The sequence below is a fragment of the Phocoena phocoena genome, chromosome 18 (genome assembly GCF_963924675.1).
Source record: "Phocoena phocoena chromosome 18, mPhoPho1.1, whole genome shotgun sequence".
Lineage (NCBI taxonomy): Eukaryota > Metazoa > Chordata > Mammalia > Artiodactyla > Phocoenidae > Phocoena > Phocoena phocoena.
In genome coordinates, this window is record NC_089236.1 from 44,782,318 (window position 1) to 44,807,561 (window position 25,244).

Below are 25,244 nucleotides of genomic sequence, written 5' to 3' on the forward strand. Positions count from 1 at the left end.
CTGGAGATACTCACTGACAATGGAGGAAAATGGATGCAAACCAGAGGGGCCTACGAGTTCTCAGAAGGGTACTTCCCTGAAAGTAAAGGCGAAGAGCTACTAAGAACTCGTGGAAACAGCTGCATGCCTCCCTTTCTGCCCGGCTACTCAGGGCCTAACCTGGAGGCAAGTTCTCACGTTGAGTTTCTCTTGACTTCTAGAGCTTGTCAGGCTGACCACCACGGCGGCCATGGAAGCACCTGGTTTAGACCGAGCAAACTCAGTTTCTTCCCAGAAGCATTCCTACAGGGTTCCCAGGCCTGTCAACAGCAGGGATTTCAGGTAGCTTCATCGCACCGTGAATGCAGACTTCCAAATTGGAAAGCGAGGATGTTTAAATCAGGCCCCCGATTTCATGCGCAAACGCAGCATACATTGCTGTTGTTTCTAACAAGTCAAAAGAGGCACATGGCCCCTTGTGTTTGCTTGCCTGAATCAGCTTCTCGAAGCAGGGGTTTGTGCATCAAGTGGACTGCCTCAACCAAGGAACGCCCTAGCTACTCCTCTGGGGCCTGTGGCTATTCAGAAGCCTGCATTGCCACCGCAAGAAGCGGACTGAAATTGCAGTAAGAACGCAAGGGGACTTTCTTCTGGAGGCACGGTGACTTCAGGCAGGAGGTCCTAGGTGGAATGCGAGGCCGAGGGTGCTCTCAGTGCAGGTCAGACTAGGGCAAGGCGTAAGACCTCAAGGCCTGTGAGATGTGCCAAAATTCTGTTCGTGAACGTGTGGGTGTGATGGGGAAATTAAGCTGCTTCGGTGGAGACTGCTGTGCGTTTCCCTACCCTCGGCGTAGAGAGAGTGGCTCCAAAGGGCTACGGGGCTGGATGTTGCTTAGGAGACCTAAGGGGTCCTGGGATTAGTCTGTGTTCCAGCCGGGAACAGGGAGCCCACGCGATTTTCCTAGGTGTCCGGAAAACTCTACTGCCATAAAAGATATGCAGAGCAGAGGCTACGGCCTCATGGAAAGTGCTGCACGCCTCCGTTTCTGCAGGGCAAGTCCGGCCTTAACCTACAGGCATGTGCTCACACTGAGTGTCCCATTAGCGACACAGCTTTGAAAGATGCTGACTTTCTTCTCGAGCTGAGTGACTTCAGGTACGAGGTCCGCGAAGTATGCAAAGCAGAGTGTTTTCTCTTGGCAGCTCACACAAGGGCGGCAACCGGTATTTCCTGGGCGCTTCGGACACACCAGAAATCGTGTCCTGAAGCTGTTTGAGGGCTCTGGAAATAGAGCTCTCCTCAAGGAACGCGCAGTGTGTTGCCCATCACTCGGCACGCACGCAGGGCATCGGAGGGGAAGACCACTGGGCCTCGATGTTGCTCAGCTGGTCCACCGGGGTCTGGAGATACTCACTGACAATGGAGGAAAATGGATGCAAACCAGAGGGGCCTACGAGTCCTCAGAAGGGTACTTCCCTGAAAGTAAAGGCGAAGAGCTACTAAGAACTCGTGGAAACAGCTGCATGCCTCCCTTTCTGCCCGGCTACTCAGGGCCTAACCTGGAGGCAAGTTCTCACGTTGAGTTTCTCTTGACTTCTAGAGCTTGTCAGGCTGACCACTACGGCGTCCATGGAAGCACCTGGTTTAGACCGAGCAAACTCATTTTCTTCCCAGAAGCATTCCTACAGGGTTCCCAGGCCTGTCAACAGCAGGGATTTCAGGTAGCTCCAACGCACCGTGAATGCAGCCTTCCAAATTGGAAAGCGAGGATGTTTAAATCAGGCCCCCGATTTCATGCGCAAACGCAGCATACATTGCTGTTGTTTCTAACAAGTCAAAAGAGACACATGGCCCCTTGTGTTTGCTTGCCTGAATCAGCTTCTCGAAGCAGGGGGTTGTGCATCAAGTGGACTGCCTCAACCAAGGAACGCCCTAGCTACTCCTCTGGGGCCTGTGGCTATTCAGAAGCCTGCATTGCCACCGCAAGAAGCGGACTGAAATTGCAGTAAGAACGCAAGGGGACTTTCTTCTGGAGGCACGGTGACTTCAGGCAGGAGGTCCTAGGTGGAATGCGAGGCCGAGGGTGCTCTCAGTGCAGGTCAGACTAGGGCAAGGCGTAAGACCTCAAGGCCTGTGAGACGTGCCAATATTCTGTTCGTGAACGTGTGGGTGTGATGGGGAAATTAAGCTGCTTCGGTGGAGACTGCTGTCCGTTTCCCTACCTTCGGCGTAGAGAGAGTGGCTCCAAAGGGCTACGGGGCTGGATGTTGCTTAGGAGACCTAAGGGGTCCTGGGATTAGTCTGTGTTCCAGCCGGGAACAGGGAGCCCACGCGATTTTCCTAGGTGTCCGGAAAACTCTACTGCCATAAAAGATATGCAGAGCAGAGGCTACGGCCTCATGGAAAGTGCTGCACGCCTCCGTTTCTGCAGGGCAAGTCCGGCCTTAACCTACAGGCATGTGCTCACACTGAGTGTCCCATTAGCGACACAGCTTTGAAAGATGCTGACTTTCTTCTCGAGCTGAGTGACTTCAGGTACGAGGTCCGCGAAGTATGCAAAGCAGAGTGTTTTCTCTTGGCAGCTCACACAAGGGCGGCAACCGGTATTTCCTGGGCGCTTCGGACACACCAGAAATCGTGTCCTGAAGCTGTTTGAGGGCTCTGGAAATAGAGCTCTCCTCAAGGAACGCGCAGTGTGTTGCCCATCACTCGGCACGCACGCAGGGCATCGGAGGGGAAGACCACTGGGCCTCGATGTTGCTCAGCTGGTCCACCGGGGTCTGGAGATACTCACTGACAATGGAGGAAAATGGATGCAAACCAGAGGGGCCTACGAGTCCTCAGAAGGGTACTTCCCTGAAAGTAAAGGCGAAGAGCTACTAAGAACTCGTGGAAACAGCTGCATGCCTCCCTTTCTGCCCGGCTACTCAGGGCCTAACCTGGAGGCAAGTTCTCACGTTGAGTTTCTCTTGACTTCTAGAGCTTGTCAGGCTGACCACTACGGCGTCCATGGAAGCACCTGGTTTAGACCGAGCAAACTCATTTTCTTCCCAGAAGCATTCCTACAGGGTTCCCAGGCCTGTCAACAGCAGGGATTTCAGGTAGCTCCAACGCACCGTGAATGCAGCCTTCCAAATTGGAAAGCGAGGATGTTTAAATCAGGCCCCCGATTTCATGCGCAAACGCAGCATACATTGCTGTTGTTTCTAACAAGTCAAAAGAGACACATGGCCCCTTGTGTTTGCTTGCCTGAATCAGCTTCTCGAAGCAGGGGGTTGTGCATCAAGTGGACTGCCTCAACCAAGGAACGCCCTAGCTACTCCTCTGGGGCCTGTGGCTATTCAGAAGCCTGCATTGCCACCGCAAGAAGCGGACTGAAATTGCAGTAAGAACGCAAGGGGACTTTCTTCTGGAGGCACGGTGACTTCAGGCAGGAGGTCCTAGGTGGAATGCGAGGCCGAGGGTGCTCTCAGTGCAGGTCAGACTAGGGCAAGGCGTAAGACCTCAAGGCCTGTGAGACGTGCCAATATTCTGTTCGTGAACGTGTGGGTGTGATGGGGAAATTAAGCTGCTTCGGTGGAGACTGCTGTCCGTTTCCCTACCTTCGGCGTAGAGAGAGTGGCTCCAAAGGGCTACGGGGCTGGATGTTGCTTAGGAGACCTAAGGGGTCCTGGGATTAGTCTGTGTTCCAGCCGGGAACAGGGAGCCCACGCGATTTTCCTAGGTGTCCGGAAAACTCTACTGCCATAAAAGTTATGCAGAGCAGAGGCTACGGCCTCATGGAAAGTGCTGCACGCCTCCGTTTCTGCAGGGCAAGTCCGGCCTTAACCTACAGGCATGTGCTCACACTGAGTGTCCCATTAGCGACACAGCTTTGAAAGATGCTGACTTTCTTCTCGAGCTGAGTGACTTCAGGTACGAGGTCCGCGAAGTATGCAAAGCAGAGTGTTTTCTCTTGGCAGCTCACACAAGGGCGGCAACCGGTATTTCCTGGGCGCTTCGGACACACCAGAAATCGTGTCCTGAAGCTGTTTGAGGGCTCTGGAAATAGAGCTCTCCTCAAGGAACGCGCAGTGTGTTGCCCATCACTCGGCACGCACGCAGGGCATCGGAGGGGAAGACCACTGGGACTCGATGTTGCTCAGCTGGTCCACCGGGGTCTGGAGATACTCACTGACAATGGAGGAAAATGGATGCAAACCAGAGGGGCCTACGAGTCCTCAGAAGGGTACTTCCCTGAAAGTAAAGGCGAAGAGCTACTAAGAACTCGTGGAAACAGCTGCATGCCTCCCTTTCTGCCCGGCTACTCAGGGCCTAACCTGGAGGCAAGTTCTCACGTTGAGTTTCTCTTGACTTCTAGAGCTTGTCAGGCTGACCACCACGGCGGCCATGGAAGCACCTGGTATAGACCGAGCAAACTCAGTTTCTTCCCAGAAGCATTCCTACAGGGTTCCCAGGCCTGTCAACAGCAGGGATTTCAGGTAGCTTCAAGGCACCGTGAATGAAGCCTTCCAAATTGGAAAGCGAGGATGTTTCAAACAGGCCCCCGATTTCATGCGCAAACGCAGCATACATTGCTGCTGTTTCTAACAAGTCAAAAGAGGCACATGGCCCCTTGTGTTTGATTGCCTGAATCAGCTTCTCGAAGCAGGGGTTTGTGCATCAAGTGGACTGCCTCAAACAAGGAACGCCCTAGCTACTCCTCTGGGGCCTGTGGCTATTCAGAAGCCTGCATTGCCACCGCAAGAAGCGGACTGAAATTGCAGTAAGAACGCAAGGGGACTTTCTTCTGGAGGCACGGTGACTTTAGGCAGGAGGTCCTAGATGGAATGCGAGGGCGAGGGTGCTCTCAGTGCAGGTCAGACTAGGGCAAGGCGTAAAACCTCAAGGCCTGTGAGACGTGCCAAAATTCTGTTCGTGAACGTGTGGGTGTGATGGGGAAATTAAGCTGCTTCGGTGGAGACTGCTGTGCGTTTCCCTACCCTCGGCGTAGAGAGAGTGGCTCCAAAGGGCTACGGGGCTGGATATTGCTTAGGAGACCTAAGGGGTCCTGGGGTTAGTCTGTGTTCCAGCCGGGAAAAGGGAGCCCACGCGATTTTCCTAGGTGTCCGGAAAACTCTACTGCCATCAAAGATATGCAGAGCAGAGGCTACGGCCTCATGGAAAGTGCTGCACGCCTCCGTTTCTGCAGGGCAAGTCCGGCCTTAACCTACAGGCATGTGCTCACACTGAGTGTCCCGTTAGCGACACAGCTTTGAAAGATGCTGACTTTCTCCTCGAGCTGAGTGACTTCAGGTACGAGGTCCGCGAAGTATGCAAAGCAGAGTGTTTTCTCTTGGCAGCTCACACAAGGGCGGCAACCGGTATTTCCTGGGTGCTTCGGAAACACCAGAAATCGTGTCCTGAAGCTGTTTGAGGGCTCTGGAAATAGAGCTCTCCTCAAGGAACGCGCAGTGTGTTGCCCATCACTCGGAACGCACGGAGGACATCGGAGGGGAAGACCACTGGGACTCGATGTTGCTCAGCTGGTCCACCGGGGTCTGGAGATACTCACTGACAATGGAGGAAAATGGATGCAAACCAGAGGGGCCTACGAGTCCTCAGAAGGGTACTTCCCTGAAAGTAAAGGCGAAGAGCTACTAAGAACTCGTGGAAACAGCTGCATGCCTCCCTTTCTGCCCGGCTACTCAGGGCCTAACCTGGAGGCAAGTTCTCACGTTGAGTTTCTCTTGACTTCTAGAGCTTGTCAGGCTGACCACTACGGCGTCCATGGAAGCACCTGGTTTAGACCGAGCAAACTCATTTTCTTCCCAGAAGCATTCCTACAGGGTTCCCAGGCCTGTCAACAGCAGGGATTTCAGGTAGCTTCAACGCACCGTGAATGCAGCCTTCCAAATTGGAAAGCGAGGATGTTTAAAAGAGGCCGCCGATTTCATGCGCAAACGCAGCATACATTGCTGTTGTTTCTAACAAGTCAAAAGAGACACATGGCCCCTTGTGTTTGCTTGCCTGAATCAGCTTCTCGAAGCAGGGGGTTGTGCATCAAGTGGACTGCCTAAACCAAGGAACGCCCTAGCTACTCCTCTGGGGCCTGTGGCTATTCAGAAGCCTGCATTGCCACCGCAAGAAGCGGACTGAAATTGCAGTAAGAACGCAAGGGGACTTTCTTCTGGAGGCACGGTGACTTCAGGCAGGAGGTCCTAGATGGGATGCGAGGTCGAGGGTCCTCTCAGTGCAGCTCAGACTATGGCAAGGAGTAAGACCTCAAGGCCTGTGAGACGTGCCAAAATTCTGTTCGTGAACGTGTGGGTGTGATGGGGAAATTAAGCTGCTTCGGTGGAGACTGCTGTGCGTTTCCCTACCCTCGGCGTAGAGAGAGTGGCTCCAAAGGGCTACGGGGCTGGATGTTGCTTAGGAGACCTAAGGGGTCCTGGGGTTAGTCTGTGTTCCAGCCGGGAAAAGGGAGCCCACGCGATTTTTCTAGGTGTCCGGAAAACTCTACTGCCATCAAAGATATGCAGAGCAGAGGCTACGGCCTCATGGAAAGTGCTGCACGCCTCCGTTTCTGCAGGGCAAGTCCGGCCTTAACCTACAGGCATGTGCTCACACTGAGTGTCCCGTTAGCGACACAGCTTTGAAAGATGCTGACTTTCTCCTCGAGCTGAGTGACTTCAGGTACGAGGTCCGCGAAGTATGCAAAGCAGAGTGTTTTCTCTTGGCAGCTCACACAAGGGCGGCAACCGGTATTTCCTGGGCGCTTCGGAAACATCAGAAATCGTGTCCTGAAGCTGTTTGAGGGCTCTGGAAATAGAGCTCTCCTCAAGGAACGCGCAGTGTGTTGCCCATCACTCGGCACGCACGGAGGGCATCGGAGGGGAAGACCACTGGGACTCGATGTTGCTCAGCTGGTCCACCGGGGTCTGGAGATACTCACTGACAATGGAGGAAAATGGATGCAAACCAGAGGGGCCTACGAGTCCTCAGAAGGGTACTTCCCTGAAAGTAAAGGCGAAGAGCTACTAAGAACTCGTGGAAACAGCTGCATGCCTCCCTTTCTGCCCGGCTACTCAGGGCCTAACCTGGAGGCAAGTTCTCACGTTGAGTTTCTCTTGACTTCTAGAGCTTGTCAGGCTGACCACTACGGCGTCCATGGAAGCACCTGGTTTAGACCGAGCAAACTCATTTTCTTCCCAGAAGCATTCCTACAGGGTTCCCAGGCCTGTCAACAGCAGGGATTTCAGGTAGCTTCAACGCACCGTGAATGCAGCCTTCCAAATTGGAAAGCGAGGATGTTTAAATCAGGCCCCCGATTTCATGCGCAAACCCAGCATACATTGCTGTTGTTTCTAACAAGTCAAAAGAGACACATGGCCCCTTGTGTTTGCTTGCCTGAATCAGCTTCTCGAAGCAGGGGGTTGTGCATCAAGTGGACTGCCTCAACCAAGGAACGCCCTAGCTACTCCTCTGGGGCCTGTGGCTATTCAGAAGCCTGCATTGCCACCGCAAGAAGCGGACTGAAATTGCAGTAAGAACGCAAGGGGACTTTCTTCTGGAGGCACGGTGACTTCAGGCAGGAGGTCCTAGGTGGAATGCGAGGCCGAGGGTGCTCTCAGTGCAGGTCAGACTAGGGCAAGGCGTAAGACCTCAAGGCCTGTGAGACGTGCCAAAATTCTGTTCGTGAACGTGTGGGTGTGATGGGGAAATAAAGCTGCTTCGGTGGAGACTGCTGTCCGTTTCCCTACCCTCGGCGTAGAGAGAGTGGCTCCAAAGGGCTACGGGGCTGGATGTTGCTTAGGAGACCTAAGGGGTCCTGGGATTAGTCTGTGTTCCAGCCGGGAACAGGGAGCCCACGCGATTTTCCTAGGTGTCCGGAAAACTCTACTGCCATAAAAGATATGCAGAGCAGAGGCTACGGCCTCATGGAAACGCCTCCGTTTCTGCAGGGCAAGTCCGGCCTTAACCTACAGGCATGTGCTCACACTGAGTGTCCCGTTAGCGACACAGCTTTGAAAGATGCTGACTTTCTTCTCGAGCTGAGTGACTTCAGGTACGAGGTCCGCGAAGTATGCAAAGCAGAGTGTTTTCTCTTGGCAGCTCACACAAGGGCGGCAACCGGTATTTCCTGGGCGCTTCGGACACACCAGAAATCGTGTCCTGAAGCTGTTTGAGGGCTCTGGAAATAGAGCTCTCCTCAAGGAACGCGCAGTGTGTTGCCCATCACTCGGCACGCACGCAGCGCATCGGAGGGGAAGACCACTGGGCCTCGATGTTGCTCAGCTGGTCCACCGGGGTCTGGAGATACTCACTGACAATGGAGGAAAATGGATGCAAACCAGAGGGGCCTACGAGTCCTCAGAAGGGTACTTCCCTGAAAGTAAAGGCGAAGAGCTACTAAGAACTCGTGGAAACAGCTGCATGCCTCCCTTTCTGCCCGGCTACTCAGGGCCTAACCTGGAGGCAAGTTCTCACGTTGAGTTTCTCTTGACTTCTAGAGCTTGTCAGGCTGACCACTACGGCGTCCATGGAAGCACCTGGTTTAGACCGAGCAAACTCATTTTCTTCCCAGAAGCATTCCTACAGGGTTCCCAGGCCTGTCAACAGCAGGGATTTCAGGTAGCTTCAAGGCACCGTGAATGCAGCCTTCCAAATTGGAAAGCGAGGATGTTTAAATCAGGCCCCCGATTTCATGCGCAAACGCAGCATACATTGCTGTTGTTTCTAACAAGTCAAAAGAGACACATGGCCCCTTGTGTTTGCTTGCCTGAATCAGCTTCTCGAAGCAGGGGGTTGTGCATCAAGTGGACTGCCTCAACCAAGGAACGCCCTAGCTACTCCTCTGGGGCCTGTGGCTATTCAGAAGCCTGCATTGCCACCGCAAGAAGCGGACTGAAATTGCAGTAAGAACGCAAGGGGACTTTCTTCTGGAGGCACGGTGACTTCAGGCAGGAGGTCCTAGGTGGAATGCGAGGCCGAGGGTGCTCTCAGTGCAGGTCAGACTAGGGCAAGGCGTAAGACCTCAAGGCCTGTGAGACGTGCCAAAATTCTGTTCGTGAACGTGTGGGTGTGATGGGGAAATAAAGCTGCTTCGGTGGAGACTGCTGTCCGTTTCCCTACCCTCGGCGTAGAGAGAGTGGCTCCAAAGGGCTACGGGGCTGGATGTTGCTTAGGAGACCTAAGGGGTCCTGGGATTAGTCTGTGTTCCAGCCGGGAACAGGGAGCCCACGCGATTTTCCTAGGTGTCCGGAAAACTCTACTGCCATAAAAGATATGCAGAGCAGAGGCTACGGCCTCATGGAAAGTGCTGCACGCCTCCGTTTCTGCAGGGCAAGTCCGGCCTTAACCTACAGGCATGTGCTCACACTGAGTGTCCCATTAGCGACACAGCTTTGAAAGATGCTGACTTTCTCCTCGAGCTGAGTGACTTCAGGTACGAGGTCCGCGAAGTATGCAGAGTGTTTTCTCTTGGCAGCTCACACAAGGGCGGCAACCGGTATTTCCTGGGCGCTTCGGACACACCAGAAATCGTGTCCTGAAGCTGTTTGAGGGCTCTGGAAATAGAGCTCTCCTCAAGGAACGCGCAGTGTGTTGCCCATCACTCGGCACGCACGCAGGGCATCGGAGGGGAAGACCACTGGGCCTCGATGTTGCTCAGCTGGTCCACCGGGGTCTGGAGATACTCACTGACAATGGAGGAAAATGGATGCAAACCAGAGGGGCCTACGAGTCCTCAGAAGGGTACTTCCCTGAAAGTAAAGGCGAAGAGCTACTAAGAACTCGTGGAAACAGCTGCATGCCTCCCTTTCTGCCCGGCTACTCAGGGCCTAACCTGGAGGCAAGTTCTCACGTTGAGTTTCTCTTGACTTCTAGAGCTTGTCAGGCTGACCACTACGGCGTCCATGGAAGCACCTGGTTTAGACCGAGCAAACTCATTTTCTTCCCAGAAGCATTCCTACAGGGTTCCCAGGCCTGTCAACAGCAGGGATTTCAGGTAGCTCCAACGCACCGTGAATGCAGCCTTCCAAATTGGAAAGCGAGGATGTTTAAATCAGGCCCCCGATTTCATGCGCAAACGCAGCATACATTGCTGTTGTTTCTAACAAGTCAAAAGAGACACATGGCCCCTTGTGTTTGCTTGCCTGAATCAGCTTCTCGAAGCAGGGGGTTGTGCATCAAGTGGACTGCCTCAACCAAGGAACGCCCTAGCTACTCCTCTGGGGCCTGTGGCTATTCAGAAGCCTGCATTGCCACCGCAAGAAGCGGACTGTAATTGCAGTAAGAACGCAAGGGGACTTTCTTCTGGAGGCACGGTGACTTCAGGCAGGAGGTCCTAGGTGGAATGCGAGGCCGAGGGTGCTCTCAGTGCAGGTCAGACTAGGGCAAGGCGTAAGACCTCAAGGCCTGTGAGACGTGCCAATATTCTGTTCGTGAACGTGTGGGTGTGATGGGGAAATTAAGCTGCTTCGGTGGAGACTGCTGTGCGTTTCCCTACCCTCGGCGTAGAGAGAGTGGCTCCAAAGGGCTACGGGGCTGGATGTTGCTTAGGAGACCTAAGGGGTCCTGGGGTTAGTCTGTGTTCCAGCCGGGAAAAGGGAGCCCACGCGATTTTCCTAGGTGTCCGGAAAACTCTACTGCCATCAAAGATATGCAGAGCAGAGGCTACGGCCTCATGGAAAGTGCTGCACGCCTCCGTTTCTGCAGGGCAAGTCCGGCCTTAACCTACAGGCATGTGCTCACACTGAGTGTCCCGTTAGCGACACAGCTTTGAAAGATGCTGACTTTCTCCTCGAGCTGAGTGACTTCAGGTACGAGGTCCGCGAAGTATGCAAAGCAGAGTGTTTTCTCTTGGCAGCTCACACAAGGGCGGCAACCGGTATTTCCTGGGCGCTTCGGAAACATCAGAAATCGTGTCCTGAAGCTGTTTGAGGGCTCTGGAAATAGAGCTCTCCTCAAGGAACGCGCAGTATGTTGCCCATCACTCGGCACGCACGGAGGGCATCGGAGGGGAAGACCACTGGGACTCGATGTTGCTCAGCTGGTCCACCGGGGTCTGGAGATACTCACTGACAATGGAGGAAAATGGATGCAAACCAGAGGGGCCTACGAGTCCTCAGAAGGGTACTTCCCTGAAAGTAAAGGCGAAGAGCTACTAAGAACTCGTGGAAACAGCTGCATGCCTCCCTTTCTGCCCGGCTACTCAGGGCCTAACCTGGAGGCAAGTTCTCACGTTGAGTTTCTCTTGACTTCTAGAGCTTGTCAGGCTGACCACTACGGCGTCCATGGAAGCACCTGGTTTAGACCGAGCAAACTCATTTTCTTCCCAGAAGCATTCCTACAGGGTTCCCAGGCCTGTCAACAGCAGGGATTTCAGGTAGCTTCAACGCACCGTGAATGCAGCCTTCCAAATTGGAAAGCGAGGATGTTTAAATCAGGCCCCCGATTTCATGCGCAAACGCAGCATACATTGCTGTTGTTTCTAACAAGTCAAAAGAGACACATGGCCCCTTGTGTTTGCTTGCCTGAATCAGCTTCTCGAAGCAGGGGGTTGTGCATCAAGTGGACTGCCTCAACCAAGGAACGCCCTAGCTACTCCTCTGGGGCCTGTGGCTATTCAGAAGCCTGCATTGCCACCGCAAGAAGCGGACTGAAATTGCAGTAAGAACGCAAGGGGACTTTCTTCTGGAGGCACGGTGACTTCAGGCAGGAGGTCCTAGGTGGAATGCGAGGCCGAGGGTGCTCTCAGTGCAGGTCAGACTAGGGCAAGGCGTAAGACCTCAAGGCCTGTGAGACGTGCCAAAATTCTGTTCGTGAACGTGTGGGTGTGATGGGGAAATAAAGCTGCTTCGGTGGAGACTGCTGTCCGTTTCCCTACCCTCGGCGTAGAGAGAGTGGCTCCAAAGGGCTACGGGGCTGGATGTTGCTTAGGAGACCTAAGGGGTCCTGGGATTAGTCTGTGTTCCAGCCGGGAACAGGGAGCCCACGCGATTTTCCTAGGTGTCCGGAAAACTCTACTGCCATAAAAGATATGCAGAGCAGAGGCTACGGCCTCATGGAAAGTGCTGCACGCCTCCGTTTCTGCAGGGCAAGTCCGGCCTTAACCTACAGGCATGTGCTCACACTGAGTGTCCCATTAGCGACACAGCTTTGAAAGATGCTGACTTTCTCCTCGAGCTGAGTGACTTCAGGTACGAGGTCCGCGAAGTATGCAGAGTGTTTTCTCTTGGCAGCTCACACAAGGGCGGCAACCGGTATTTCCTGGGCGCTTCGGACACACCAGAAATCGTGTCCTGAAGCTGTTTGAGGGCTCTGGAAATAGAGCTCTCCTCAAGGAACGCGCAGTGTGTTGCCCATCACTCGGCACGCACGCAGGGCATCGGAGGGGAAGACCACTGGGCCTCGATGTTGCTCAGCTGGTCCACCGGGGTCTGGAGATACTCACTGACAATGGAGGAAAATGGATGCAAACCAGAGGGGCCTACGAGTCCTCAGAAGGGTACTTCCCTGAAAGTAAAGGCGAAGAGCTACTAAGAACTCGTGGAAACAGCTGCATGCCTCCCTTTCTGCCCGGCTACTCAGGGCCTAACCTGGAGGCAAGTTCTCACGTTGAGTTTCTCTTGACTTCTAGAGCTTGTCAGGCTGACCACTACGGCGTCCATGGAAGCACCTGGTTTAGACCGAGCAAACTCATTTTCTTCCCAGAAGCATTCCTACAGGGTTCCCAGGCCTGTCAACAGCAGGGATTTCAGGTAGCTCCAACGCACCGTGAATGCAGCCTTCCAAATTGGAAAGCGAGGATGTTTAAATCAGGCCCCCGATTTCATGCGCAAACGCAGCATACATTGCTGTTGTTTCTAACAAGTCAAAAGAGACACATGGCCCCTTGTGTTTGCTTGCCTGAATCAGCTTCTCGAAGCAGGGGGTTGTGCATCAAGTGGACTGCCTCAACCAAGGAACGCCCTAGCTACTCCTCTGGGGCCTGTGGCTATTCAGAAGCCTGCATTGCCACCGCAAGAAGCGGACTGAAATTGCAGTAAGAACGCAAGGGGACTTTCTTCTGGAGGCACGGTGACTTCAGGCAGGAGGTCCTAGGTGGAATGCGAGGCCGAGGGTGCTCTCAGTGCAGGTCAGACTAGGGCAAGGCGTAAGACCTCAAGGCCTGTGAGACGTGCCAATATTCTGTTCGTGAACGTGTGGGTGTGATGGGGAAATTAAGCTGCTTCGGTGGAGACTGCTGTGCGTTTCCCTACCCTCGGCGTAGAGAGAGTGGCTCCAAAGGGCTACGGGGCTGGATGTTGCTTAGGAGACCTAAGGGGTCCTGGGGTTAGTCTGTGTTCCAGCCGGGAAAAGGGAGCCCACGCGATTTTCCTAGGTGTCCGGAAAACTCTACTGCCATCAAAGATATGCAGAGCAGAGGCTACGGCCTCATGGAAAGTGCTGCACGCCTCCGTTTCTGCAGGGCAAGTCCGGCCTTAACCTACAGGCATGTGCTCACACTGAGTGTCCCGTTAGCGACACAGCTTTGAAAGATGCTGACTTTCTCCTCGAGCTGAGTGACTTCAGGTACGAGGTCCGCGAAGTATGCAAAGCAGAGTGTTTTCTCTTGGCAGCTCACACAAGGGCGGCAACCGGTATTTCCTGGGCGCTTCGGAAACATCAGAAATCGTGTCCTGAAGCTGTTTGAGGGCTCTGGAAATAGAGCTCTCCTCAAGGAACGCGCAGTATGTTGCCCATCACTCGGCACGCACGGAGGGCATCGGAGGGGAAGACCACTGGGACTCGATGTTGCTCAGCTGGTCCACCGGGGTCTGGAGATACTCACTGACAATGGAGGAAAATGGATGCAAACCAGAGGGGCCTACGAGTCCTCAGAAGGGTACTTCCCTGAAAGTAAAGGCGAAGAGCTACTAAGAACTCGTGGAAACAGCTGCATGCCTCCCTTTCTGCCCGGCTACTCAGGGCCTAACCTGGAGGCAAGTTCTCACGTTGAGTTTCTCTTGACTTCTAGAGCTTGTCAGGCTGACCACCACGGCGGCCATGGAAGCACCTGGTTTAGACCGAGCAAACTCATTTTCTTCCCAGAAGCATTCCTACAGGGTTCCCAGGCCTGTCAACAGCAGGGATTTCAGGTAGCTTCAACGCACCGTGAATGCAGCCTTCCAAATTGGAAAGCGAGGATGTTTAAATCAGGCCCCCGATTTCATGCGCAAACGCAGCATACATTGCTGTTGTTTCTAACAAGTCAAAAGAGACACATGGCCCCTTGTGTTTGCTTGCCTGAATCAGCTTCTCGAAGCAGGGGGTTGTGCATCAAGTGGACTGCCTCAACCAAGGAACGCCCTAGCTACTCCTCTGGGGCCTGTGGCTATTCAGAAGCCTGCATTGCCACCGCAAGAAGCGGACTGAAATTGCAGTAAGAACGCAAGGGGACTTTCTTCTGGAGGCACGGTGACTTCAGGCAGGAGGTCCTAGGTGGAATGCGAGGCCGAGGGTGCTCTCAGTGCAGGTCAGACTAGGGCAAGGCGTAAGACCTCAAGGCCTGTGAGACGTGCCAAAATTCTGTTCGTGAACGTGTGGGTGTGATGGGGAAATAAAGCTGCTTCGGTGGAGACTGCTGTCCGTTTCCCTACCCTCGGCGTAGAGAGAGTGGCTCCAAAGGGCTACGGGGCTGGATGTTGCTTAGGAGACCTAAGGGGTCCTGGGGTTAGTCTGTGTTCCAGCCGGGAACAGGGAGCCCACGCGATTTTCCTAGGTGTCCGGAAAACTCTACTGCCATAAAAGATATGCAGAGCAGAGGCTACGGCCTCATGGAAACGCCTCCGTTTCTGCAGGGCAAGTCCGGCCTTAACCTACAGGCATGTGCTCACACTGAGTGTCCCATTAGCGACACAGCTTTGAAAGATGCTGACTTTCTTCTCGAGCTGAGTGACTTCAGGTACGAGGTCCGCGAAGTATGCAAAGCAGAGTGTTTTCTCTTGGCAGCTCACACAAGGGCGGCAACCGGTATTTCCTGGGCGCTTCGGACACACCAGAAATCGTGTCCTGAAGCTGTTTGAGGGCTCTGGAAATAGAGCTCTCCTCAAGGAACGCGCAGTGTGTTGCCCATCACTCGGCACGCACGCAGCGCATCGGAGGGGAAGACCACTGGGACTCGATGTTGCTCAGCTGGTCCACCGGGGTCTGGAGATACTCACTGACAATGGAGGAAAATGGATGCAAACCAAAGGGGCCTACGAGTCCTCAGAAGGGTACTTCCCTGAAAGTAAAGGCGAAGAGCTACTAAGAACTCGTGGAAACAGCTGCATGCCTCCCTTTCTGCCCGGCTACTCAGGGCCTAACCTGGAGGCAAGTTCTCACGTTGAGTTTCTCTTGACTTCTAGAGCTTGTCAGGCTGACCACTACGGCGTCCATGGAAGCACCTGGTTTAGACCGAGCAAACTCATTTTCTTCCCAGAAGCATTCCTACAGGGTTCCCAGGCCTGTCAACAGCAGGGATTTCAGGTAGCTTCAACGCACCGTGAATGCAGCCTTCCAAATTGGAAAGCGAGGATGTTTAAATCAGGCCCCCGATTTCATGCGCAAACGCAGCATACATTGCTGTTGTTTCTAACAAGTCAAAAGAGACACATGGCCCCTTGTGTTTGCTTGCCTGAATCAGCTTCTCGAAGCAGGGGGTTGTGCATCAAGTGGACTGCCTCAACCAAGGAACGCCCTAGCTACTCCTCTGGGGCCTGTGGCTATTCAGAAGCCTGCATTGCCACCGCAAGAAGCGGACTGAAATTGCAGTAAGAACGCAAGGGGACTTTCTTCTGGAGGCACGGTGACTTCAGGCAGGAGGTCCTAGGTGGAATGCGAGGCCGAGGGTGCTCTCAGTGCAGGTCAGACTAGGGCAAGGCGTAAGACCTCAAGGCCTGTGAGACGTGCCAAAATTCTGTTCGTGAACGTGTGGGTGTGATGGGGAAATAAAGCTGCTTCGGTGGAGACTGCTGTCCGTTTCCCTACCCTCGGCGTAGAGAGAGTGGCTCCAAAGGGCTACGGGGCTGGATGTTGCTTAGGAGACCTAAGGGGTCCTGGGATTAGTCTGTGTTCCAGCCGGGAACAGGGAGCCCACGCGATTTTCCTAGGTGTCCGGAAAACTCTACTGCCATAAAAGATATGCAGAGCAGAGGCTACGGCCTCATGGAAAGTGCTGCACGCCTCCGTTTCTGCAGGGCAAGTCCGGCCTTAACCTACAGGCATGTGCTCACACTGAGTGTCCCATTAGCGACACAGCTTTGAAAGATGCTGACTTTCTCCTCGAGCTGAGTGACTTCAGGTACGAGGTCCGCGAAGTATGCAGAGTGTTTTCTCTTGGCAGCTCACACAAGGGCGGCAACCGGTATTTCCTGGGCGCTTCGGACACACCAGAAATCGTGTCCTGAAGCTGTTTGAGGGCTCTGGAAATAGAGCTCTCCTCAAGGAACGCGCAGTGTGTTGCCCATCACTCGGCACGCACGCAGGGCATCGGAGGGGAGGACCACTGGGCCTCGATGTTGCTCAGCTGGTCAACCGGGGTCTGGAGATACTCACTGACAATGGAGGAAAATGGATGCAAACCAGAGGGGCCTACGAGTTCTCAGAAGGGTACTTCCCTGAAAGTAAAGGAGAAGAGCTAATAAGAACTCGTGGAAACAGCTGCATGCCTCCCTTTCTGCCCGGCTACTCAGGGCCTAACCTGGAGGCAAGTTCTCACGTTGAGTTTCTCTTGACTTCTAGAGCTTGTCAGGCTGACCACCACGGCGGCCATGGAAGCACCTGGTTTAGACCGAGCAAACTCAGTTTCTTCCCAGAAGCATTCCTACAGGGTTCCCAGGCCTGTCAACAGCAGGGATTTCAGGTAGCTTCATCGCACCGTGAATGCAGACTTCCAAATTGGAAAGCGAGGATGTTTAAATCAGGCCCCCGATTTCATGCGCAAACGCAGCATACATTGCTGTTGTTTCTAACAAGTCAAAAGAGGCACATGGCCCCTTGTGTTTGCTTGCCTGAATCAGCTTCTCGAAGCAGGGGTTTGTGCATCAAGTGGACTGCCTCAACCAAGGAACGCCCTAGCTACTCCTCTGGGGCCTGTGGCTATTCAGAAGCCTGCATTGCCACCGCAAGAAGCGGACTGAAATTGCAGTAAGAACGCAAGGGGACTTTCTTCTGGAGGCACGGTGACTTCAGGCAGGAGGTCCTAGGTGGAATGCGAGGCCGAGGGTGCTCTCAGTGCAGGTCAGACTAGGGCAAGGCGTAAGACCTCAAGGCCTGTGAGACGTGCCAAAATTCTGTTCGTGAACGTGTGGGTGTGATGGGGAAATTAAGCTGCTTCGGTGGAGACTGCTGTGCGTTTCCCTACCCTCGGCGTAGAGAGAGTGGCTCCAAAGGGCTACGGGGCTGGATGTTGCTTAGGAGACCTAAGGGGTCCTGGGATTAGTCTGTGTTCCAGCCGGGAACAGGGAGCCCACGCGATTTTCCTAGGTGTCCGGAAAACTCTACTGCCATAAAAGATATGCAGAGCAGAGGCTACGGCCTCATGGAAAGTGCTGCACGCCTCCGTTTCTGCAGGGCAAGTCCGGCCTTAACCTACAGGCATGTGCTCACACTGAGTGTCCCATTAGCGACACAGCTTTGAAAGATGCTGACTTTCTCCTCGAGCTGAGTGACTTCAGGTACGAGGTCCGCGAAGTATGCAAAGCAGAGTGTTTTCTCTTGGCAGCTCACACAAGGGCGGCAACCGGTATTTCCTGGGCGCTTCGGACACACCAGAAATCGTGTCCTGAAGCTGTTTGAGGGCTCTGGAAATAGAGCTCTCCTCAAGGAACGCGCAGTGTGTTGCTCATCACTCGGCACGCACGGAGGGCATCGGAGGGGAAGACCACTGGGCCTCGATGTTGCTCAGCTGGTCCACCGGGGTCTGGAGATACTCACTGACAATGGAGGAAAATGGATGCAAACCAGAGGGGCCTACGAGTTCTCAGAAGGGTACTTCCCTGAAAGTAAAGGCGAAGAGCTACTAAGAACTCGTGGAAACAGCTGCATGCCTCCCTTTCTGCCCGGCTACTCAGGGCCTAACCTGGAGGCAAGTTCTCACGTTGAGTTTCTCTTGACTTCTAGAGCTTGTCAGGCTGACCACCACGGCGGCCATGGAAGCACCTGGTTTAGACCGAGCAAACTCAGTTTCTTCCCAGAAGCATTCCTACAGGGTTCCCAGGCCTGTCAACAGCAGGGATTTCAGTTAGCTTCATCGCACCGTGAATGCAGACTTCCAAATTGGAAAGCGAGGATGTTTAAATCAGGCCCCCGATTTCATGCGCAAACGCAGCATACATTGCTGTTGTTTCTAACAAGTCAAAAGAGGCACATGGCCCCTTGTGTTTGCTTGCCTGAATCAGCTTCTCGAAGCAGGGGTTTGTGCATCAAGTGGACTGCCTCAACCAAGGAACGCCCTAGCTACTCCTCTGGGGCCTGTGGCTATTCAGAAGCCTGCATTGCCACCGCAAGAAGCGGACTGAAATTGCAGTAAGAACGCAAGGGGACTTTCTTCTGGAGGCACGGTGACTTCAGGCAGGAGGTCCTAGGTGGAATGCGAGGCCGAGGGTGCTCTCAGTGCAGGTCAGACTAGGGCAAGGCGTAAGACCTCAAGGCCTGTGAGACGTGCCAAAATTCTGTTCGTGAACGTGTGGGTGTGATGGGGAAATTAAGCTGCTTCGGTGGAGACTGCTGTGCGTTTCCCTACCCTCGGCGTAGAGAGAGTGGCTCCAAAGGGCTACGGGGCTGGATGTTGCTTAGGAGACCTAAGGGGTCCTGGGATTAGTCTGTGTTCCAGCCGGGAACAGGGAGCCCACGCGATTTTCCTAGGTGTCCGGAAAACTCTACTGCCATAAAAGATATGCAGAGCAGAGGCTACGGCCTCATGGAAAGTGCTGCACGCCTCCGTTTCTGCAGGGCAAGTCCGGCCTTAACCTACAGGCATGTGCTCACACTGAGTGTCCCATTAGCGACACAGCTTTGAAAGATGCTGACTTTCTTCTCGAGCTGAGTGACTTCAGGTACGAGGTCCGCGAAGTATGCAAAGCAGAGTGTTTTCTCTTGGCAGCTCACACAAGGGCGGCAACCGGTATTTCCTGGGCGCTTCGGACACACCAGAAATCGTGTCCTGAAGCTGTTTGAGGGCTCTGGAAATAGAGCTCTCCTCAAGGAACGCGCAGTGTGTTGCCCATCACTCGGCACGCACGCAGGGCATCGGAGGGGAAGACCACTGGGCCTCGATGTTGCTCAGCTGGTCCACCGGGGTCTGGAGATACTCACTGACAATGGAGGAAAATGGATGCAAACCAGAGGGGCCTACGAGTCCTCAGAAGGGTACTTCCCTGAAAGTAAAGGCGAAGAGCTACTAAGAACTCGTGGAAACAGCTGCATGCCTCCCTTTCTGCCCGGCTACTCAGGGCCTAACCTGGAGGCAAGTTCTCACGTTGAGTTTCTCTTGACTTCTAGAGCTTGTCAGGCTGACCACTACGGCGTCCATGGAAGCACCTGGTTTAGACCGAGCAAACTCATTTTCTTCCCAGAAGCATTCCTACAGGGTTCCCAGGCCTGTCAACAGCAGGGATTTCAGGTAGCTCCAACGCACCGTGAATGCAGCCTTCCAAATTGGAAAGCGAGGATGTTTAAATCAGGCCCCCGATTTCATGCGCAAACGCAGCATACATTGCTGTTGTTTCTAACAAGTCAAAAGAGACACATGGCCCCTTGTGTTTGCTTGCCTGAATCAGGTTCTCGAAGCAGGGGGTTGTGCATCAAGTGGACTGCCTCAACCAAGGAACGCCCTAGCTACTCCTCTGGGGCCTGTGGCTATTCAGAAGCCTGCATTGCCACCGCAAGAAGCGGACTGAAATTGCAGTAAGAACGCAAGGGGACTTTCTTCTGGAGGCACGGTGACTTCAGGCAGGAGGTCCTAGGTGGAATGCGAGGCCTAGGGTGCTCTCAGTGCAGGTCAGACTAGGGCAAGGCGTAAGACCTCAAGGCCTGTGAGACGTGCCAATATTCTGTTCGTGAACGTGTGGGTGTGATGGGGAAATTAAGCTGCTTCGGTGGAGACTGCTGTCCGTTTCCCTACCCTCGGCGTAGAGAGAGTGGCTCCAAAGGGCTACGGGGCTGGATGTTGCTTAGGAGACCTAAGGGGTCCTGGGATTAGTCTGTGTTCCAGCCGGGAACAGGGAGCCCACGCGATTTTCCTAGGTGTCCGGAAAACTCTACTGCCATAAAAGATATGCAGAGCAGAGGCTACGGCCTCATGGAAAGTGCTGCACGCCTCCGTTTCTGCAGGGCAAGTCCGGCCTTAACCTACAGGCATGTGCTCACACTGAGTGTCCCATTAGCGACACAGCTTTGAAAGATGCTGACTTTCTTCTCGAGCTGAGTGACTTCAGGTACGAGGTCCGCGAAGTATGCAAAGCAGAGTGTTTTCTCTTGGCAGCTCACACAAGGGCGGCAACCGGTATTTCCTGGGCGCTTCGGACACACCAGAAATCGTGTCCTGAAGCTGTTTGAGGGCTCTGGAAATAGAGCTCTCCTCAAGGAACGCGCAGTGTGTTGCCCATCACTCGGCACGCACGCAGGGCATCGGAGGGGAAGACCACTGGGCCTCGATGTTGCTCAGCTGGTCCACCGGGGTCTGGAGATACTCACTGACAATGGAGGAAAATGGATGCAAACCAGAGGGGCCTACGAGTTCTCAGAAGGGTACTTCCCTGAAAGTAAAGGCGAAGAGCTACTAAGAACTCGTGGAAACAGCTGCATGCCTCCCTTTCTGCCCGGCTACTCAGGGCCTAACCTGGAGGCAAGTTCTCACGTTGAGTTTCTCTTGACTTCTAGAGCTTGTCAGGCTGACCACCACGGCGGCCATGGAAGCACCTGGTTTAGACCGAGCAAACTCATTTTCTTCCCAGAAGCATTCCTACAGGGTTCCCAGGCCTGTCAACAGCAGGGATTTCAGGTAGCTTCAAGGCACCGTGAATGCAGCCTTCCAAATTGGAAAGCGAGGATGTTTAAATCAGGCCCCCGATTTCATGCGCAAACGCAGCATACATTGCTGTTGTTTCTAACAAGTCAAAAGAGACACATGGCCCCTTGTGTTTGCTTGCCTGAATCAGCTTCTCGAAGCAGGGGGTTGTGCATCAAGTGGACTGCCTAAACCAAGGAACGCCCTAGCTACTCCTCTGGGGCCTGTGGCTATTCAGAAGCCTGCATTGCCACCGCAAGAAGCGGACTGAAATTGCAGTAAGAACGCAAGGGGACTTTCTTCTGGAGGCACGGTGACTTCAGGCAGGAGGTCCTACATGGAATGCGTGATCGAGTGTCCTCTCAGTGCAGCTCAGACTATGGCAAGGAGTAAGACCTCAAGGCCTGTGAGACGTGCCAAAATTCTGTTCGTGAACGTGTGGGTATGATGGGGAAATTAAGCTGCTTCGGTGGAGACTGCTGTGCGTTTCACTACCCTCGGCGTAGAGAGAGTGGCTCCAAAGGGCTACGGGGCTGGATATTGCTTAGGAGACCTAAGGGGTCCTGGGGTTAGTCTGTGTTCCAGCCGGGAACAGGGAGCCCACGCGATTTTCCTAGGTGTCCGGAAAACTCTACTGCCATAAAAGATATGCAGAGCAGAGGCTACGGCCTCATGGAAAGTGCTGCACGCCTCCGTTTCTGCAGGGCAAGTCCGGCCTTAACCTACAGGCATGTGCTCACACTGAGTGTCCCGTTAGCGACACAGCTTTGAAAGATGCTGACTTTCTCCTCGAGCTGAGTGACTTCAGGTACGAGGTCCGCGAAGTATGCAAAGCAGAGTGTTTTCTCTTGGCAGCTCACACAAGGGCGGCAACCGGTATTTCCTGGGCGCTTCGGACACACCAGAAATCGTGTCCTGAAGCTGTTTGAGGGCTCTGGAAATAGAGCTCTCCTCAAGGAACGCGCAGTGTGTTGCTCATCACTCGGCACGCACGGAGGGCATCGGAGGGGAAGACCACTGGGCCTCGATGTTGCTCAGCTGGTCCACCGGGGTCTGGAGATACTCACTGACAATGGAGGAAAATGGATGCAAACCAGAGGGGCCTACGAGTCCTCAGAAGGGTACTTCCCTGAAAGTAAAGGCGAAGAGCTACTAAGAACTCGTGGAAACAGCTGCATGCCTCCCTTTCTGCCCGGCTACTCAGGGCCTAACCTGGAGGCAAGTTCTCACGTTGAGTTTCTCTTGACTTCTAGAGCATGTCAGGCTGACTACCACGGCGGCCATGGAAGCACCTGGTTTAGACCGAGCAAACTCAGTTTCTTCCCAGAAGCATTCCTACAGGGTTCCCAGGCCTGTCAACAGCAGGGATTTCAGGTAGCTTCAACGCACCGTGAATGCAGCCTTCCAAATTGGAAAGCGAGGATGTTTAAATCAGGCCCCCGATTTCATGCGCAAACGCAGCATACATTGCTGTTGTTTCTAACAAGTCAAAAGAGGCACATGGCCCCTTGTGTTTGCTTGCCTGAATCAGCTTCTCGAAGCAGGGGTTTGTGCATCAAGTGGACTGCCTCAACCAAGGAACGCCCTAGCTACTCCTCTGGGGCCTGTGGCTATTCAGAAGCCTGCATTGCCACCGCAAGAAGCGGACTGAAATTGCAGTAAGAACGCAAGGGGACTTTCTTCTGGAGGCACGGTGACTTCAGGCAGGATGTCCTAGGTGGAATGCGAGGCCGAGGGTGCTCTCAGTGCAGGTCAGACTAGGGCAAGGCGTAAGACCTCAAGGCCTGTGAGACGTGCCAAAATTCTGTTCGTGAACGTGTGGGTGTGATGGGGAAATTAAGCTGCTTCGGTGGAAACTGCTGTGCGTTTCCCTACCCTCGGCGTAGAGAGAGTGGCTCCAAAGGGCTACGGGGCTGGATGTTGCTTAGGAGACCTAAGGGGTCCTGGGATTAGTCTGTGTTCCAGCCGGGAACAGGGAGCCCACGCGATTTTCCTACGTGTCCGGAAAACTCTACTGCCATAAAAGATATGCAGAGCAGAGGCTACGGCCTCATGGAAAGTGCTGCACGCCTCCGTTTCTGCAGGGCAAGTCCGGCCTTAACCTACAGGCATGTGCTCACACTGAGTGTCCCATTAGCGACACAGCTTTGAAAGATGCTGACTTTCTTCTCGAGCTGAGTGACTTCAGGTACGAGGTCCGCGAAGTATGCAAAGCAGAGTGTTTTCTCTTGGCAGCTCACACAAGGGCGGCAACCGGTATTTCCTGGGCGCTTCGGACACACCAGAAATCGTGTCCTGAAGCTGTTTGAGGGCTCTGGAAATAGAGCTCTCCTCAAGGAACGCGCAGTGTGTTGCCCATCACTCGGCACGCACGCAGGGCATCGGAGGGGAAGACCACTGGGCCTCGATGTTGCTCAGCTGGTCCACCGGGGTCTGGAGATACTCACTGACAATGGAGGAAAATGGATGCAAACCAGAGGGGCCTACGAGTTCTCAGAAGGGTACTTCCCTGAAAGTAAAGGCGAAGAGCTACTAAGAACTCGTGGAAACAGCTGCATGCCTCCCTTTCTGCCCGGCTACTCAGGGCCTAACCTGGAGGCAAGTTCTCACGTTGAGTTTCTCTTGACTTCTAGAGCTTGTCAGGCTGACCACCACGGCGGCCATGGAAGCACCTGGTTTAGACCGAGCAAACTCATTTTCTTCCCAGAAGCATTCCTACAGGGTTCCCAGGCCTGTCAACAGCAGGGATTTCAGGTAGCTTCAAGGCACCGTGAATGCAGCCTTCCAAATTGGAAAGCGAGGATGTTTAAATCAGGCCCCCGATTTCATGCGCAAACGCAGCATACATTGCTGTTGTTTCTAACAAGTCAAAAGAGACACATGGCCCCTTGTGTTTGCTTGCCTGAATCAGCTTCTCGAAGCAGGGGGTTGTGCATCAAGTGGACTGCCTAAACCAAGGAACGCCCTAGCTACTCCTCTGGGGCCTGTGGCTATTCAGAAGCCTGCATTGCCACCGCAAGAAGCGGACTGAAATTGCAGTAAGAACGCAAGGGGACTTTCTTCTGGAGGCACGGTGACTTCAGGCAGGAGGTCCTACATGGAATGCGTGATCGAGTGTCCTCTCAGTGCAGCTCAGACTATGGCAAGGAGTAAGACCTCAAGGCCTGTGAGACGTGCCAAAATTCTGTTCGTGAACGTGTGGGTATGATGGGGAAATTAAGCTGCTTCGGTGGAGACTGCTGTGCGTTTCACTACCCTCGGCGTAGAGAGAGTGGCTCCAAAGGGCTACGGGGCTGGATATTGCTTAGGAGACCTAAGGGGTCCTGGGGTTAGTCTGTGTTCCAGCCGGGAACAGGGAGCCCACGCGATTTTCCTAGGTGTCCGGAAAACTCTACTGCCATAAAAGATATGCAGAGCAGAGGCTACGGCCTCATGGAAAGTGCTGCACGCCTCCGTTTCTGCAGGGCAAGTCCGGCCTTAACCTACAGGCATGTGCTCACACTGAGTGTCCCGTTAGCGACACAGCTTTGAAAGATGCTGACTTTCTCCTCGAGCTGAGTGACTTCAGGTACGAGGTCCGCGAAGTATGCAAAGCAGAGTGTTTTCTCTTGGCAGCTCACACAAGGGCGGCAACCGGTATTTCCTGGGCGCTTCGGACACACCAGAAATCGTGTCCTGAAGCTGTTTGAGGGCTCTGGAAATAGAGCTCTCCTCAAGGAACGCGCAGTGTGTTGCTCATCACTCGGCACGCACGGAGGGCATCGGAGGGGAAGACCACTGGGCCTCGATGTTGCTCAGCTGGTCCACCGGGGTCTGGAGATACTCACTGACAATGGAGGAAAATGGATGCAAACCAGAGGGGCCTACGAGTCCTCAGAAGGGTACTTCCCTGAAAGTAAAGGCGAAGAGCTACTAAGAACTCGTGGAAACAGCTGCATGCCTCCCTTTCTGCCCGGCTACTCAGGGCCTAACCTGGAGGCAAGTTCTCACGTTGAGTTTCTCTTGACTTCTAGAGCATGTCAGGCTGACTACCACGGCGGCCATGGAAGCACCTGGTTTAGACCGAGCAAACTCAGTTTCTTCCCAGAAGCATTCCTACAGGGTTCCCAGGCCTGTCAACAGCAGGGATTTCAGGTAGCTTCAACGCACCGTGAATGCAGCCTTCCAAATTGGAAAGCGAGGATGTTTAAATCAGGCCCCCGATTTCATGCGCAAACGCAGCATACATTGCTGTTGTTTCTAACAAGT